We start from the raw sequence: 14,996 nt of genomic DNA, 5'->3' as shown, positions 1-14,996 counted from the left end.
ACGAGCCAGACAAGGACTTGCTTTTGTGGCTTTTGCCTAGTATTGAAGATGAAGAGAGCTACAAGCTTGACTCAGGTAATATACTAATTTTTGTTATTTAACTTATTTGTTTCAATTGATTGAGTTGATTTTTACTAATACTTTAAAAATTGCATTGTGATAGAAATTTTGTCTAATTCCATCACACTTGACGACGAGTAAGGCTCGAGGGATGTACTTTGTCAAGAATGTTTATTTGGTAAGTTTTTTGCATCCTATTATTATCTTACTTGATATTTACTTCTTGTCTTCTTTATAGTTTATATGGTCTTTTATTATTTTTATTTGATCACTACCATTTAACTATGTTTATGACTTTATGTGTTGGTTTTTTTTTTTTTTTTTTTTTTTTATTATTATTATTTATTATTATTATTATTATTGAAGGATGCAAATTGAAGGTTTATGAATTTCTGATCGATGCGGCTCATGGAACTTTGGATTTGAGAATGGTTGATACAATGACACTTGATTTTGAGATTTGAAATGATTTACTGATTGTAATCGTTTAATTTGCTTTGCCTTGCTTTTTGATTTTGTTTGAGAATGGGTTGAATTGTTTTGCTTTCCTTTCCTTTCCTTTTGAATTCTACTTTTGTTTGCTTGCTTTTAAGTTTTATGCTTGCTAGGACTTTAATATATTTATTTTGTTTTTTTGAATTTGGATATTAGAAAGTAGTTTGGACTTTGGAATGTGTTATCAGGTTATGTAATTATGTTGGGTTTATATTGTGAGTATTAGAAAGTAGTTTGGATTTGGAATGTGTATGTGGTTATCACTTATCATATTATGTAACTTATGTGTAATTATGTTGGGTTTATATTGTGAGTATTAGAAAGTAGTTTGGATTTGGAATGTGTATGTGTAATTATGTTGGGTTTATATTGTGAGTGTTAGAAAGTAGTTTGGATTTGGAATGTGTATGTGGTTATCACTTATCAGATTATGTAACTTATGTGTAATTATGTTGGGTTTATATTGTGAGTATTAGAAAGTAGTTTGAATTTGGAATGTGTATGTGGTTATCAGCTTATGTAATTTATGTTGGTAACTTGATAGTTTGGAATGTGGTTATTCAGTGTATTGGAAATTTGGAATGTGGATCATGTGGTAGTTTGATTGTTGGAACTCTTGAATGTTGGTATGTAAGTATGTAATGTGTTGGTTGGGTTTATTGGAATGTGGTATGTAAGTTTTTTATTAAAAAAAAGAAAAAAAACCAGCAAACTGATGTTGGTATGTAATTGTCCAAATTGGATATTTGGATCCAACGTCCAGTTGTCCAAATTGTCCAATTTTTTCTTAGACATGTATAATTGTGGGCCAGTTTGGCAATTTAAAAGGCCCAGCTTGCAAAACTGAAAATTTCAAATTAAAAGCCTAAGTTTAGAAAACCAACCGGTTAAGGCCCAATTGGAAAAAGCCCAATTTGGGAAAAAGCCCACCTGCTACCGATTTAACTGACCGGTTTCGACCGACTGTTCCGATTTCCCGATTTATCCGACAATTTCGAAAATAATGTCTAACGGAAAACTGTCGGGTATTTTTCCGACTTTACCGACAAGGGCAGATCGGTAATCGGAAATGGTATTTTCGACACCGATTTACCCGATACCCACCCCTAACCGTGTGTGATCATTACGACTCAAAGTCTCAATATTTATTTTTTTTAAAGAACCGTGTTATAATCGTGTTCTTGGGTCAATCCGCGAAACACGATTATAAACGGGTCAAAAATTGACCCGATAATGTTAAATCCAAACCCCCTTTTTTTGTGACGTGTTCGTGCTGGATTTGCGGGTCGTGTCAAAAATTGTCAAGCCTAGACGAACTATATAACTGTTGAACCGTATTATCCTTGCCAGTAAAACTGTTTCTGCCAATTACTTGTGTGGGCCCTCTTGTCCCTCATTGTGAGAATTCATGCACTCATTGATTTGGTTCAAAGTCATGGTGCCTCAATAGCCGTCGATCCACCAAGTCAGTGTGAGTGCTGGGCTTGACACGCCTAACTCATTATGAACCCGGGCTCAAATCCAATAAAGGCCCTAACAATTACCATCTTCTTTATTTCTTTGTAATCTAAACTATCAATTTGTTACGGTTATAATTCTTCCCCACTCTTGAAACCCCAAACCTTATGAAGCATCATGAATTGTTATAGGATGGCTGTCCTCTTGGGTCCAGCCTAGAATATAATAGTGTGATAGGCCCTTATGCACTCCATAACTTGATAATTAAGCCCATTCCATCCCCTTATATATGGGTTTCATTATGGACTGCCCAATTCGGCCCAACTTAATTCCATAAGAATTACACTAATCTCGCAAGTGACAGCACAAAAACAACGTTGGTTGAAAATTCTTATTATTACCTACAAAAAAAAAAAACGAAAATAGAAAAAAGGACAGCACGCATGAAAGGAATCCACTAGAATACATTCTTTCTTGTAATCATTGTTTTTTTTCCTAATTTATTTTTTCGTGGAGAAACTCAATGTTGAATGAGTATGATATACAAGTGCTAATCTCAGTTAACTTTCACCTAATTAAGCAAATGCACACCTATTGAGAGAGGTACAAAATGTACGTTAACCTTCTTCTATTTTCCATTCTATAATGTGCTTAGATTAATTTGGTGGGCAATCCAGGGGAGTGCATTCTAATGGGCATACTACCAAAGGATGGCCTATGCTGCTAATTGATCATTTACATTCGGCTAAGTAAAAATTTAAATAAAATTTAGTTAAAAAATCATCTTTTTTTTTTCCTTTTTTTTTTTTTTTTTTTTATTTATAAAATATCTATATCCGACTTAGCATTTTAGCTATCAACTTTTACTATTCTATATAAATATTCTTCTTTAGAGGAGAGAGAATCATATGTATGTTTTTTTAATACATGCATTGTCGAGCTACAGTTGAAAAAAAAAAAAACCAATTACATAAACTTACCAACTCATCAAAACTCTGTTGAAAATTATTTCATGAAAATTTAAGTTTCCCTCCAATCTCAATATTTCAACTTTCCCTCTATTTTTTCAATTACTCTTTATCCCACATTGAAAAGCTTTAAGTTTTTTGTGTGCTTTATAAGCGTTTATCTTGTTCTTATACTAAATTGGATTTTGAGTACACACATGCTAGTTGTGTCACCCAGTGCAAAGCAAAGCACGTGCTATCGCACGCATGCGTGTTGTAACTTAGATACACTTAGCACCTCGAATTTCTTATGCATTTTTCTGTATATTGTTTATGTACATTTTTCTGATGTGTATAACTACCATCCTTATAGTCATTTTTTTTTAAAATATTTAACTGTTTTTTTAACCTTTAGAAACTACATTTTCTAATTGTTTTTTCAACAGTCAGAAATTATTTTTTCAACAGCTAGAAACTGTAATAAACTGCTTTTGTAATTTGTAAAATATATTTTTCCTGCATATTTTATGTTATCTTTTTCTACTCTTGTGTTACAGAATTTCTTATTCAGAGTAGTGTTTAAAATTAGCAATTTGCACACTACATTCGGGCAGTATTGTATCTTGATCATGACATAATTGTTGTATTCCCTTTTGCAAAACTTATTGTATAAGTGAGAGATAATATTTATCTAAAAGACAAAAAGACAAATTAATATTCGCCTTACTGTCCAAGAGTGGAGGCAATTTTTCATATAATTTTTATTTTGCTTTCATTAATTTATGTAGTTCCACATTTTTATTTCCAACAAACTCATCATCTATTTTAGCTAAAGAATACTTTTTTTTTTTTTTGAACTATCCACTTTTTCAAAGTACTTACATTCGACCCAGCATTCTAACTATCTACTTTTATTATTTATTTAAAATATTAATTTCTTGATCTATTTTCATTATTCTCAAAGAGGAGAGAGAATCAAATTGAATATTTTTATTTTTATTTTTTATTTATTGTTGAGCTACAGTGCTCAGTTAGTCTAATCCATAGCCAAAATAATTAACCAAATATAGATTTTACTACAACACTAGTCAAAATAGCCTTACGAGTTTTCTAAGGCTAAGCTAGTTCAATTTAGTTAATTTTCTATGCCAAGCACTATGGGTATATATATATATATATATATATATGCGGGTGGATATTAACCGTCTGCATCTGATATATGCACATACAAATGCGAATGCGGCTAGCAAAAGTCACTATTTACATGTGTGAATGTTGTAGGTAACCAAATAGGCCTATTACCTATTTGTAGATATCGAATAATAACCGCATAGATGCGGATAATAAAAAATGGCGTGGATGCGAGTATTTTAAAGTGATGTTCATATTTTACGAATGCGGATGTAGATATTGTAAATAACTTTATCCATACCGACATATACACCCATACTTTCCAAAAGAAGAAATGGACAAAAGTTATCAACCCACAAATAAAAAAAAAATAATAATAAAAAAAAAAAAAAAAAAAAAAAAATGCAAATACAGCTAATCCCTTGGCCAAGGGACATTGACATGGGCTAGCATTGCCTTGCAAGTTGCTACATCATCTTATGCCATGGGATCAGTATCTCATCAAAATACATAAACAAATGAATTCGAGCACATCATCATCATCATCATCATCTATCTCTGTCTCTTTCTCCCTCTCCACGTTCTCCGTCGTGCCATTATTGTTTGAAACAGAGGTTTTTGCTCCCAATTCGAATAATAAAAATAAAATAAAATCTGAAACATCCTGTGGATGTACTTAACTTATCCAGCCAAGTACATGATCAGAGACAATGAAGCCAGCACCACCAGATCATGAACCACACAGATTTCATGTCAGAGAGACGTATTCAGGGCCACATATATATATATTTCATGGATGAAATCTGACCCCTTGGATTTAATTAACTGGAATAATATCGACCGAGCTAGGATACCACACCCGACAAAAACCAATTAATGGACCCGGCGTCCTATGCGCAGACCAATTTGGTGGTGTAGGTCACTGGTCACATATGCATGGGAAATGGGTTTGAATGGTTATACATACCAGGTTTGTCGCGTGAAAAATTCCCATTTTCTCGCAAGAAAATCGTACTTGTCTCACTAATTGTTTTTTTTTCTTCCTCTGATCAGTAAATTGTTTAACTATGATGGTAAGGATGATAAAAGAATATGATATCCTGCACAAATTCTCAAGTTTTCACTTTTAAATGTTTAATTTTTTGATGTGATGCTAAAAATTATCATAAAAGATTTTAGATAGATTGATCTCTTACTACAAAATAAAAGGGCCTTTTAAGGGTCTTTTATTTTTGTGTCATTTAGAAAATACGCTCCTTAATTTAGAGTATATTAGGCTCGGTTAAACAGTGACTGTCTGAATTTGGTCAGATTGTTCGTCCAAAGCCTTAAATTCGCCTTTAAAAAAAAAACAAACATAAAATCAAGATCGACGGAAATTATTAAAGAACTATATTAAGAAGAGATATGTTAGCCGTATAATAATTGCATAACAATATTAATATGTCCATAACCGAAGATAATAGTATATATGCGTGTTTGAAAAAGAAATAAATTTATTTTTCGGTAAAATTACAATAAAGCATATTTTCTTCTTTTAAAACATATATGTATATTGTTGGTACAGTTTCCGATTTGGTGATATTTCGCCTTTTGATATGCTCACTCTAACAATCCGCAAAACAATAAAGGCTTGTCGGGTGTACTGACCGGGTCCCACTCCGATGTCTAAATCAGATTCTAATGGACAATTTCAAGGAGTATTCAGAACATGTGAATATCAGAGAGTTTAAAGTTCAGAGAGCTTTAATACCTGGGGTAGTGGCCTATTTATAGGCATATGGTTCTGATATAATCAGGTTGCTCTGGTATAATTCAATTAGGAGTCTAATCCTCAAATTGTATGGGATTAGACTTATCTTTTGCAGAGTCTAGTTCGGGTAGGACAGTTCCTTAGTTGAGTTCAAACAAGTATCTTATCCCATATTTTATGGGATAATGGCTTATCTCGGGAAACCCAGGATATAGTCATGTTACGCCTTTCTAGGGATTCTGAGATCAAACCTTATCCCATGAATCCCGGGTGTAACATCATGATAAACATTTTAGCATGTTTCATCCATAACACCTTGTGGTGATCCTGAGAAAGCCATTTCGGGACCAACTCGATATGGGCATTATGTATGTGCTCTTCCAGCATTCCCGAGACAATGATGTTTTTGGACCGTTCAATCGGGCTTATCCTCGGTTTTGGTGACCAAGGATATTCATAAGATTCTTTGAGGAATATTTAATACCCCATGACCTACCTGGTCTCTTCGGGTCAGTCAGATTGATTGGGCCCGCTAGTTCTGTCATGGACATGCTCGGGCTTTGTGGAATAATAATTTCCCCATCATATATTTACTTATAATTAAACTTTCTCTTAGTATGGTCTATGTATAGTATTACACCTCGTGTATTGGGATTGCACGGTCCTTGTCATGACCATGACAACTCTTGTGGCCTCAGACATGCCGGTCTGCCGATTAATCAAGGTGCACTAAGCGTGGGAAAACATAGGGATGGATTTATATCTTCACGAAATGTCCTTAAGTGGTTGGACTTCCATCCCAGTGCTGATATCATGCTATCTCTTCTCTGAATTCGACCTTGATGCAAAAATATCTCCTCCATACACGTGCTTTCATTTTATAAACAATAATTTTATCTTTCCCTTTACTTCTCTTGAAATCACTTAATTAGGGCAACGTCTGGAAGAGTTTATTTTATAATTAATTTATCATATCTTCAAATCTTTATTGTTTAAATTTTTTCTTAAGATGGAGCTTACCTTAAATGGATAGGTTCTCAATTTAAAACCTTTCCAAAAAAATGGAAACTTGATTGAAATAGAAATTTCCTCGAGTGGAAACTTACTAAAAGTAGAACCATATCCAAAGGATTAAGTGACAAAAAATGTTTTCTAATTTAGAATTGTTTAATAAAACATTTCTTGCATGTAGACAAGTTCATAACATTTTAACAAATAACAAAATTGCATATGGAATTAACAGTAATAAAAATCAAATAAAAACATGCCATGAAAATAAATTTTGGAAGGTGTAAGGGATTCTACTAACTTCAATAGTCTTCAAAGAGTACGGCCAATGATGATTTTAAAAGCAACCTAAGAGTATGTGAAAATGGGTGTGGAGAAGTGGAAGTATATGTAACGACATTACTCATTTTTATCTCCTGTAAAACTATACCTAAAGCTCCTTAAAAAATTATTCCAATCCAAATCCTAATACCCTAAGACATCATAGAACAAAATTACACTTTTTTTTTTTTTTTTTTTTTTTTTTTTTTTTTTTTTTTTTTGTATAAGATCAGTGCCCTATAAAATTCAAAATTGATTTCCATTTGTCTTTTAGACCAATGCAGAAACTGTCCAGCGTGTTTTAATTCGTGAAACATTAACATGCCATGCCATCCTATTCTAATGTTTTTAATATTCACCCATGTAACTAAGGATGAATAACTTGCAAGCACATATAATTTCACGAATTCATTCTCTATATGCGTGCATATATATGTGTATAAAATGCAAAATAATTTAAAAAATAAATAAGGGGATAAATGCTTAAATGTTTTAGCAAAATTCGGAGAAGAGAGGAAATTGTTTTGACGTCCCTTGTGTCATGTAGATTAGGAGAGAGTGAGATGTGCGAATACTCTTAAAGAACAATGGAGTAGCGCGCTGAACAGGTGTAAGGTTAGGGTTCTAGAGTTTTTGAGAGAAGTAGTTGAAAGGAGATGAGAGAAACAAAATTGAGAAAGTGAGAATGAAAGAGAGAGTCAGTCGAATATGTTGAGGGGCTAGGGTTTGTGTTCTATGGTATTTTGATTGAAGGGTTTTGGAGGGACAAGAGATGGAAATTTTGAAAAAAAGAATAATTTTGGATAAAATTTTGATATGGGCATGTGTGGTTTTGAGAATACTCTAGAAATATATATTTTTTTTTTGAATTCATATTATTTCACTTAGGGATGTATGTGAACCGAGCCGAGCCGAGCTGAGCTTTGCATGTTCGAATTTGGCTCGGCAAATTTTTAGTGAGTTCAAGCTTGGTGAAATTTTCAAAACTTATGTTCGATCGAGCTCAGCTCGTTTCCTTTTCAAGTGGTTTGAACTTGACAGGTATTTATCAAATAAACGAGTTCGAGCTGTTTTTTTTTTTTTTTTTGGCACCTTATTTTTTTTTTTTACAAGCAATTAAACAAGGCCAAATAAACGTGAACACAAACTAATGGTGAGAAAGAGTGACAGAAGATGAAAAGATAAGAAGATAGGCTAAGAGGATGAAGGAGAAAGAGAGATTCACCAAACAAATCGTAACGCCTATAAGATTTTTGGAGAAATGACTCAAAACTCAAAGTTCTTTCTACAAGAGAGTAACCAAGTAACAAAAACAAAATGAAATATTTTATACAAAACATATCTGCCCACAAGATGATGAAGCGTGTGATTCGTGTGGGTGAACCCAAGACAGGTTGTCGTCGTCATGAGAGAGGCTTTGAGATCTAATTGTATAGAGAGAAGATGAGAGAGGCAGAGAAAGGGGTTGAGATTCTTGAGAAAAAGCTGTTGCTTGTGAGGGTTAGAGACATTTGTGAGAGAGAGGCTTTGAGATCTAATTGTACAGAGAGAAGATGAGAGAGGCAGAGAAAGGGGTTGAGATTCTTGAGAAAAAGCTGCTGCTTGTGAGGGTTAGAGACATTTGTGAGAGAGAGGCTTTGAGATCTAATTGTACAGAGAGAAGATGAGAGAGGCAGAGAAAGGGGTTGAGATTCTTGAGAAAAAGCTGCTGCCTGTGAGGGTTAGAGACATTTGTGAGAGAGAGGCATATCAATTCTCATTGAATGTAGGGTGTGGATAGTTGAGAGCATTACCTACTTGAGTATATCGAGGTGAGAAACCGAAGAGTCAAAGACGAAGAGGCAAGCTGCATGGCAGCGTTAAAGTTGAGAGTAAAGAGCAAAGAGTCGAAGTCGAAGAGTCTAAACGACTAAGCGTGAAAAACAAAATATCTGGAAAGCATCAAACTATTTGGCCGTTGAATCTTCATCAATGTGATCAAAGCCATACGATACTTTTCAAATTTCGATACATTTTCTGATCTACTTGAGGTCTATTGGAATTTACAATCTTGGAGAAACTAGAAGATTTGCTCGAGGTCTATTGGAATCTGGAGTCTATCTTTTATTTCCAAGTTGGATCCTTAAGTTCAAGTTGTTCAGCGTCAACCCATCAAGATTCTAAGTCCTAACTTCGAACTATATATATTAACGTGTATAATATATATTCTAACTTCTAAATGTATTCTTATTATACTTATTACTTATACATTACTAATTTACTATATAAATTAACGTGTATACACGCGCACACACACATATATGAACAAGCCCATCAAGTCGAGTTGAGCTTTCATGAGCTTTGTTCACGAGCCTACCTCAAATTAACCGAGCCGAGTATTGGCATTGTTAGCTCGTTTATTAAACGAGCTTAAATAAATATTCAAGCTTTGTTCGTTTAATAAACGAACTGATTCCGAGCATGTTCACGAGTAGCTCTACTTGCTTACAGCCCTAATTTTACTCATAAGATTATGATCACATGGGAAATCCAATGGCTAGGGTGTTTAGGTCCAAAATAAGCCATTAACATTAATTTAAATTTTGATGTGCATGTACCCATATATATATATATATACATGGCCAATTGAAGTAGGAATTAAGATATGAATAAATTTGGACTTATCAATTCCATCTTTAACGTATGCATGAATCCATGGTGAATTAATTAATTTGATGTCTAAAAACTAAATGGGATAATGTGTGAAAATGGGAATATTGTACTAATAATAAGGTTAGTATTAACGTTTTTGTCTATAGGGCAGCAACGCATGTAATATATTGTATGGAAAGCTTTTAGTTTGATCGTTTACCATTCTAAACAATTCTTTGTCATAGAGGGTAATTCTAGAGTTATCAATTTTTAACACGATCTATAAATTTAATACGAGTTAAATACAAAAGTAAAGAATTAGAGTTGAAGAATCTAATTCGTTTAATTAAATGGGTCGGGTTATAGTTAACTTATATTGTCTTATGATGACTCGCGAACCCAACACGAAATTAAAGGGATAGAATTCAAGAATTTAACCCATTTAATTAAATGGGTCGAATTATAATTGACCTATATAATCTTATACCCATACCTCCACACAATTCAAATCCAACATGAATTGCGACCCTTAAGTGATTCATGACATTCTCAATTGCCCTCACATGTAGTATTATGTTTTCTAATTAATTCGTTAAACCAATCATATCACTCGAGATAAAACTGTAAAATTAAAATCTTTATTTCATTCTTAGTCGTGTTTTCATCCATTTAACTAAGACAATTCAATTCACTTTTGATTAGACGTGCACCATCTAAGCCCGGCTAGGCTAACCCTATGAATTATCCTAGCTTAGCTAGGATAGCTAGGGTATGTTATGCACTATTATTGAACTGTTTTTCTATATGGGAAACTCATTGCAGACAATAATGACAGTAATGAAAATTCCTGCTGCTTCAAATTACCCTCTCTGTAAAGGTGGTTGGACTTTAGATTAATCAGTATCACTTTTCATCTACACGGTACCATCATCTCTTTGCATGATGACAGAGACTTCACATTCTTACAATATTTTTCTTTTTCTTTTTCTTTCTTTTGTGAAAAGGATCACACGTACATTAATCTACAGCTAATTTTGGCTACTATACATATACATACATACACACACATATATATATATATATATATATATATATATATATATATATATATATATATATATAGAACTATGACTGGGAACAAGTTGTTGAATTTTTCACGAGTCAGTCAACTGGCCCACAGCTTGCTTTAGAGGAAGGAAAAGGAACAATAATTTGATACTCATGAGAGGAGAAATTGGTTGGTATAGGAGAGAGAGAGCGATCACATCAGAGTGAGGAAAGGAGAATCACGGATCCGCAATGTTACAAAAACTTGCAGCCTCTGAGGTATATCCTATTTATTACAAGTTCACGGACGAACCCATAGACTTTCAGGCCCCTCTCTTCTCCACCTCCAACACACTTTCAACCCTCTAACCCCACCACTGCACATGCTTGCTTAGCTGTACTCCCTCCCCAACTCCACCAACACCACCACTCTGTATATATATATATATATCCATGCATATAGGATTTTTTTTTATTATTATTTTTTTAAACCCCTGTAGAAATGTCACGGACGCTTTGGTTGCTCACCCTCAGTGACTCATCTAGGGCCATATATCGTTGATGCTAGGAGTATCAAGATTCAGTACATCTCTGTATTTTATTTTCTCGTTTCACTTGTTTCAAGACGAAGTTGAGGTGGCTTGTTCAACTTAGTTATTTGACCAAACGGTGCGTTTTGTAGAGGTCGGCTTAACTTATTTGACCAAGCGGCTCGTTTCGGTTACTTTTTTTTTTTATGAATATATATAGTTTTTGTTACATATTTTTTAATTATATAAAATATATAATTGCATTTAGTTAAGATAATAAAGACTTTTTGAGGACAATTGAATAAATTAATGCCGGGTGTAACAAAATAAATTGAAATTTGCATTAATTTATATGTTGTAAAAAATAATTAAATTTTATTGAATTGTTTATTCTTATAAATTAATTTTATTCAACTTTATTTTTAAATCTAGACCTTTGAATCAAAATTTTGACTCCGCCAATAACTAGTGCTCATTAAAAATAGCTAATCAAAAAATAAAATAAATAGAAAAAGGTTGTTGAACGTGATTTTTATATCATATATATTAACTAAATATAAACAAAATAAAATTTTTATAGCATCCGCTAGAGTTGATCTAATAGAAAAGAGAAGAAGCAGAAGAGCTTTGATGTATGCAATAAAAAAGTTTTATAGCATCCGCTTTGCACAAGAATGCCTAAGCAATCAGTAGATATTAGGAAATCACAATGTTTCAAGAAGAAGAAGACCACCTCTGTAAGACTGTATCACATGCCCAGGCAAAAATAAAAAATAAAAAAATACAATATATATATATATATATATATATATATATATATATATATATATATATATATATATATATATATATATATATAAGAGGAAACTTCTGTACATCACTAATTAATGTCATCTAATATTATTAGCACTTAAAAAAAAATATTATTAGCGGTAGATTATTAGATGTAGGTCAAAAGAAAAAAAAAAAAGAATCACCATCCAATGATGTGACACAATATGGTCCACATCTCCGACCAATTTAACTAAGTTTAGGAAGGAAATTTAAAGCTTGATTTGAGATTCAAAGAAGGAAAATTAATTGAGATGCTCTTTCTCGGGATAAGATCTTTTTCTATTTAGAGCTATATTTTATGATTAAGATTTTATTTATTGTATTTTATAGTGTACCTGATACAATGTCATATAATTTTTTTTAAATAATTTAGCAACATAGTCACTAAATATCATCACATACAACGTTAAATATTACAAAATAATTTTTTGACTATATATAAAAGAGTTCATCTCTATTTCATTTGAAATAGAAATGATTTTATTCCATTTCTTGGTCAATTGTATGTTGATCGAGGAAGGGGAATCAAGGGAATATTTAATGAGTAATGATACACTTATAACTTTTTAACAATTTGCTAACACGTACATGTCAGCATGCGATTAGAGCCATGCTAGCCATAATTTTTTTTTTTTTTTGAACATCCTTAAATCAAATATTGACTAGTATCAACGAGTTGTAAAAAAGTTTTAGCAGTTTTTATATTTAAATGAAGAATCTAAGAAGTTCAAATATAATATACAATAAATTTTATTAATTTCGAGACATATTAATACGAGATGTACGTGCTGTACATCATTTTTTGGTATTTCTTTTATCCTCCCACTTTTTAAAATTACTTTTGAATTTGTTGGGTCATCTGTTGTATGTGGGATACACATGGTGCCTAAATATCCAATTGTAATTTTGAAAAATGAAAAAAATAGAAAAAGGGCCATGGGATAAAAGAAATCATTTCTCTATTACTTTTATATCAATGCCCGGTTTTGAGGTTTATTTTAGGGAGAAAAGTTTCCGTCAATTAAGAGCGATTGATTTGGTTTGTGAAGGCAGAAGCATGCATGAGTGCAGAACTGAATTATTGGGATGGAAACATCAAACATAAGCATGCTAGCTAGTGCTTCACTAGAATAATCAACTCCGTTAAAATAAAATATGAAAAATAGCTTAAGAAGATTTGAGGTTGTTCAGCTTTAATTAGAAACGTTACATCCACTGTCATAGTGTCAAATAAGGTTACACTTTAATTGTACTAGTGTACGGGACGTCACACATCGCCTGAAAATGGGGATGTGCTTATATATATAAACACACCCTTCTTAATACAACGCGTTTTAAAGTCGTGATGGTCATAAACCTATCAGAATTTCGCAATTAAGCGTGATTCTGTGAGAGTAGAACCAGGATGAGTGACATTCTCGAAAGTTTGGTTTGAAAGAGCTAAAAGTAGACAATATCGTGTCGTTGAAGTAGATCGTTACAACTAGAACGGACGTGTGTGTGTGTGTGTATATATATATATATTTTTTATTTTTTTTTTTTGAAAAATGGACTTATTTATATAGAATACAATATTGGATATATAGGTAAGGTGTGCGTGGTTGAAAAAGTAAGGAGATTTTAAGGATCTTAATTGACATTTACTAAAAAAAAAATATGGTTTAAGAAAATCTTGAGGATTATTACATCGTCCCACAAACTCAAAGTCGTAGTATTGAGTTTGGAGATTATATTATCGAAGCATCGCAACCCCAATTGACCAATATGCTACATTTTGGAGTGACAATGTATCATATTTTTAACTTGAATAAATATTATAGTATAATTAATGGAGATATTTATATAGGATATATATACAATGGCTAAGTGAGTTATTCTAGAAAAGGCAGGAAGATCCTAATTAAAGATTCTTACATTTACTACAAACAAATATGGTAATGAAATCGTGAAGATCTAGATCAAATTAATCTCCATTGTACAATTTTTTTTATTTTATTTTTAATTTTTTTATTACCTTTTTCTATTCTTTTACTTGCTAAGAATTATTAGCTAGATCAATTTTTGTTTCAGGCGGTGGTATCTCCCACTTGAGTTAAACCTAGGATGGTAGCTAGCTAGATCTCAAGATTAATTAGGTTGTAGAGCGACAGTTTGTAGTTAATTAATTTCTACAAATCATTTTAATAAAATGACATCTGTTATTAAAACATGTGAAAAACACGTGTTTTTTTTTTATTAATGTTATTAAAAAAACATGTATTTCTCACATGCTAAGAGACACTTTGCAATTTATTAAAATGGTTTGTAGGAAGTTTGTAGCTAATTTTTGTCCACCGTAAAGGGTGACTCCTATAGTATCCTCAATATTAATTATAATTGAAACAAATATATGGGCATATATATATATACGTACCCTATTTAACTTGCCAGCCAATTTGTTTCTCTCATTTTAGTAAAGAAATTCGAGAAAGTATATATCATGTACTATGATGTGAGGAAGACTTCATATCATCATCAGCATAAGTATGTACGTTCTTGAAGAAATTCCATATATATAAGTCCATTATAATTTTAGAAAGATTCATCAAATTATCATCATCATATTATTTGAAATACATAGAAGCCTGGGTATATATGTTTAGCTTAATTCCTTCTTGGAAAGAGATATTGAAGTATGTCTAAAGATAAATAAAGCCATTATCCATATAATTTGAAATGGATTAAATTTATATAAACTACAATTTATTTAAAATTTGGTGTTGCAAGAAAAAGTGGCTAGCC

This window comes from Alnus glutinosa, chromosome 14 (assembly GCF_958979055.1).
Source record: "Alnus glutinosa chromosome 14, dhAlnGlut1.1, whole genome shotgun sequence".
Lineage (NCBI taxonomy): Eukaryota > Viridiplantae > Streptophyta > Magnoliopsida > Fagales > Betulaceae > Alnus > Alnus glutinosa.
This window is presented reverse-complemented; position numbering follows the sequence as displayed.